Source organism: Trachypithecus francoisi, unplaced genomic scaffold (assembly GCF_009764315.1).
Source record: "Trachypithecus francoisi isolate TF-2019V2 unplaced genomic scaffold, Tfra_2.0 Lachesis_group20, whole genome shotgun sequence".
In the NCBI taxonomy this organism is placed as follows: Eukaryota; Metazoa; Chordata; class Mammalia; order Primates; family Cercopithecidae; genus Trachypithecus; species Trachypithecus francoisi.
In genome coordinates, this window is record NW_022681466.1 from 67284739 (window position 1) to 67289878 (window position 5140).

Here is a 5140-nt window from a genome sequence, read left to right on the forward strand (position 1 = left end):
TTTGGGCATGACCACTGAAACCTATTCACAGTCCATCTGAAACAAAATGGCATCCAGTAGCTGTGGACACAAACTCTTTCAAAGGGAAAAGAAGGCTACTTTTAGGGCCAGGTGCAGTGGTTCTGCCTGTAATCCTAGCATTTTGGGAGGCTGAGGCAGGCGGATCACGAGGTTAAGAGATCAATACCATCCTGGCCAACGTGGTAAAACCCCGCCTCTACTGAAAATACAAAAATTAGCTGGGCGTGGTGGTGCGCGCCTGTAATCCCAGCTACTCCAGAGGCCGAGGCAGAGGTTGCAGTGAGCCGAGATTGTGCCACTGCACTCCAGCCTGGCGACAGAGCGAGGCCCTGTCTCAAAAATAAAATAAAAATAAATTAATAAAATAAAATAAAAGGGAAAAGGTTACTGGCTCACGCCTGTAATCCCAGCATTTTGGGATGCAGACATGGATGGATTGCTTGAGCTCCAAAGTTCCAGATCACCCTGGGCAACATGACAAAACCCTGTCTCTACGAAAATTACAAAAAATTAGCTGGGCATGGTGGCGTGCGCCTGCAGTCCCAGCTACTCAGGAAGCTGAGGTGAGAGGATCACTTGAGCCTGGGAGGTTGAAGCTGCAATGAGCTGTGATGGCACCACTGCACTCCAGCCTGGGTGACAGAGTGAGATTCTTTCTCAAAAATAAATAAATGAAAGTTAAAAAATAAAACAAAAACAACAAAAACCAGGTGTGGTGGCTCACAGCTGTAATCCCAATACTTTGGGAGGCTGAGGTGGGTAGATCACTTGAGGTCAGGAGTTCCGAGACCAGCCTGGCTAACATGCCAAAACCCCATCTCTAACATTAGTTGGTCGTGGTGGCACGCACCTGTAATCCCAGCTACTCAGGAGGCTGAGGCAGGAGAATCACTTGAACCTGGGAGGCGGAGGTTGCAGTAAGCAGACATCGTACAACTGCACTCCAGCCTGGGTGACAAGAGCAAAACTCCATCTCAAATTAAAAAAAAAAAAAAAAGGTTTGGGGGAGAACAATTTCAAACCAAACCAAATTTGAAGCTCTTAATATAGAAAAGTATAAATAAGACTGGTGGAGAAAAAATGTATTCGATCCCCAAATTTATTCAAGATACAAAAGTTCCAGGTGACAACAACAACAACAAAATGTCTAAAAGAATAACCAACATATGCTGGTATGGTGTGGGAAGTTAAAAATAAAATAGTAACCAACAAGAGGAGAGAAGCTCCAAAGAAAGACAATGAAGAAAAGCAAATTAATTTCCAAGAAAACCAAGGATGACATTGTAGAAATGTCAAGATTGAGTGAGCTGGGGCCGGGCGTGGTGGCTCAAGCCTGTAATCCCAGCACTTTGGGAGGCTGAGACGGGCGGAACACGAGGTCAGGAGATCGAGACCATCCTGGCTAATACGGTGAAACCCTGTCTCTACTTAAAAATACAAAAAACGAGCCGGGCGACGAGGCGGGTGCCTGTAGTCCCAGCTACTCGGGAGGCTGAGGCAGGAGAATGGCGTAAACCCGGGAGGCGGAGCTTGCAGTGAGCTGAGATCCGGCCACTGCACTCCAGCCTGGGTGGCAGAGCAAGACTCCGTCTCAAAAAAAAAAAAAAAAAAGATTGAGTGAGCTAGAAAACGGAGATTGTTTGGGTGACTTCTTATGATTCCAGAGGTGGCCCATGAAATAGCTGCTGCTCTCACTCACAGGACAACCTGGGCAATTTGGGAGAGAACAGAAACTAGATCCAAGTTCATGAAATGCCTCGGAAGATCTGATTTGAGGAGAAGGCCTCATGGTTTCTAGGAGAGGTGATGGTGATGTCTGATATGCTTTTTATTTTTTATACATATTTTTGAGACAGGGTCTCCCTCTGTCACCCAGGCTGGAGTGACAATCACAGATCACTGCAGCCGTGACCTCCCAGGCTCAAGCGATCCTCCCACGTCAGCTTCCCAAGTAGCTACAGGTGTGAGCCACTACACCCAGCTAATTTATATATTTTTTGTCTTGCTATGTTGCCCAGGCTGGTCTCAAACTCCTGAGCTCAAACAGTCCTCCCGCCTCCGCCTCTGCCTCCCAAAGTGCTGGGATTACAGACATAAACCACCACACCCAGCCAATATTGGATGGCCTAGAGGGATGAGATGGGGTTTGGGCTTTAGTTACATTGACCTGGACTGGAATCCTAACTTTGCCAATTAAGAACTGTCTGAATTTAGGCAAGTCATTAATCTAATCAAATCTCAGTCTTTAGGAGCCAGGCACAGTGGCATATGCTTGTAGTACCAGTTACTTGGTTTGGGAGGCTGAGGCAGGATTGCTTGAGCCTGGGAGTTAGAGTTCAGGCTTGCCAACATAGCAAGATCTTGATTCTAAAAAAATAAATAGGCCGGGTGTGGTGGCTCACGCTTGTAATCCCAACATTTTGGGAACCAGAGGGGGGCGGATCACCTGAGGTCAGGAGTTGGAAACCAGCCTGGCCAACATAGTGAAACCCCATCTCTACTACAAATACAAAAAATTCGCTGGGCATGGTGGTGGGTGCCTGTAATCCCAGCTACTCAAGAAGCTGAGGCAGGAGAATTGCTTGAACCTGGCAGGCGGAGGTTGTAGTGAACCAAGATTGTGCCATCGCACTCCAGCCTGGGTGACGGCACGAGACTCCGTCTCAAAAAATACATAAATAAAAATAAACAAAACCTCAGTCTTCCCATCTGAAAAATGCAGACAAAAGACCTATTTTACAGGGGTACTTTAAGGACTAAATGAAATGGATACGGAATGTCGGCACATGTAGCACAGATAAAAGATAAGTAGGCAGCCAGGCGCAGTGGTTTACGCCTGTAATCCCAGCACTTTGGGTGGCCGAGGTGGGTGGATCACGAGGTCAGGAGATCGAGACCACGGCGAAACCCCGTCGCTCCTAAAAATAAAAAAAATTACTTGGGCGTGGTAGCTGGCGCCTGTAGTCCCAGCTACTTTGGAGGCTGAGGCAGGAGAATGGCATGAACCCGGCAGGCGGAGCTTGCAGTGAGCCGAGATCACGCCACTGCACTCCAGCTTAGGCGACAGAGCGAGACTCCATCTCAAAGAAAACAAAAAGATAAATAGGCACTACTCTGAATAAAATCTAAACAAGTTTGCCTGCATTATTATTTTTTATAGAGATGGGGGGTGGTCTCACGATGTTGCCCAGGCTGGTCTCAAATTCCTGGCCTCAAGTGATGCTCCCACCCTAATATCCCAAAGTGTTGGGATTACGGGCGTGAGTCACTGTGCCTGGCCCACGCAATTATTAAAGATTGACTTGCAAGGCCGGATATGTTGATCTTTTTTTTTTTTTTGAGAGGGTCCCATTCTTGCCCAGGCCGGAGTGCAGTGGTGCCTTCATGGCTCACTGCAGCCTCAACCTCCATGGGCTCAGGTGATCCTCCTACCTCCCTAGTAGCTGGAACTACAGGCACACACCACCACACCCAGCTAGTTTATGTCTTTTTTGTAGGTACAGGGTTTTGCTATGTTGCCCAGGCTGGTCTCGAACTCCTGGACTCAACTGATCCTCCTGCCTCAGCCTCCCAAAGTGCTGGGATTACAGGTGTGAGCCTCTGTGCCTGGCCATAAGTGCATTTTAAAAATTATGGATGATATACATTTATATAAGGCAAGGTCTTTAGGAAAAAATAATACGTCTTTTAAATTAGCGAGCTATTTTTCTCATCTTGAACCCCACAGTGTTCTCTGTAACACTCAGCTCCCTCTGACCTCCAGAGAACTTCGTATTCTATCATTTTCTTGCTCACATTTAATCTCCCCGGCCAGATTTTAAACTGCTCAAGCAAACACTGTTGCCAAACCATCCATTACATTCCAGGTCTTGGGTCACTGTCAACAGGTCTGTGAAAACCTGGCAGTCAGAGGTGTCAAAATAAAGGTAGGAGCATCAGGGTGTGGAAACCACACCCTGTGGAAACCAAGAGTAAACCTAATCCTTCCTTTGCCCAATGCCGTGGTTTGGCTGCAATTGGCGTATCTATGATTTTGGCTGCTTGCAACTGGAGACTGGCCTCAGAAAGCTGTGCAGTAGTGGCAGCTCAGAGCTTCAAGTGGGTCAAAGTGTTTTCCTGAGAACAGGATGAAAATGTGGGGACTCCAGAGTCTGGCAAGCCTACGGCAGTACAATCTAACCTGCAAAATCCTGGCAATGTGGCATAGTCAAGGGCTCGTTGCCTCGATCCAGAACGTTAAAACAAGCAGGCAGCAGTCTGGGAACAATGATGGACCCTGCCAGAAGGCAGGTAACACAACCAGGATGAAAACAATCAGGAAAGCGCAGTAAGCCTGCCCCACCCATTCCCACCCATTCGCTATCAGGAGAAACTAGCTACTTTGGAGACCTTTCAAACAAGTGAGGTGACTTAATAAAGCAGAACCCCTCTGTACCCCACAAATCCTTCTGTATCTGTCCGCAACAGCCAGTTAGGCATTGACAGGCTGGCAGTCCCTCTACCTCCCCTTGCATCCCCCCTTCTGTGCTTTGTCCCTCTACCTCCCCTCGCATCCCCCCTTCTGTGCTTTGTCCATAGCAGACAGCGGTGTGGTTGGCACAGATTGAGACACTGGATAAGCAAAAATGAAAGCAGGGGAGGCCAGGCGCCATGGCTCACACCTGTAATCCCAGCACTTTGGGAGGCCGAAGTGGGCGGATCACTTGAGGTCAGGAGTTTGACACCAGCCTGGCCAACATGGTGAAACCTTGTCACTACTGAAGATACAATAATGAGCCGGGTGTGGTGGCACATGCCTGTAATCCCAGCTACTCGGGAGGCGGAGGCTGTAGTGAGCCAAGACTGCACCTCCACCCTGGGCGACAAAGCAAGACCCTGTCTCTACCCCTCCCCCACCAAAAAAGAAGCAGGGAGAAAAGACCGGGGTGCGCACCCTGAAGGAAGAGACAGGAGGTTGCAGCTCAGGACGACAAGATGGAAACATTCTTATGTCCAGCTCTGGGTGGTGCCTGCACAGAGCACACATGTAAAACTCCACTGGTAAGTATGCTTAAGACCTGTGCCGTGTCCTTATATAACCTACACCTCCACGAAAACCCAAAACAAACAGGCCACAAGC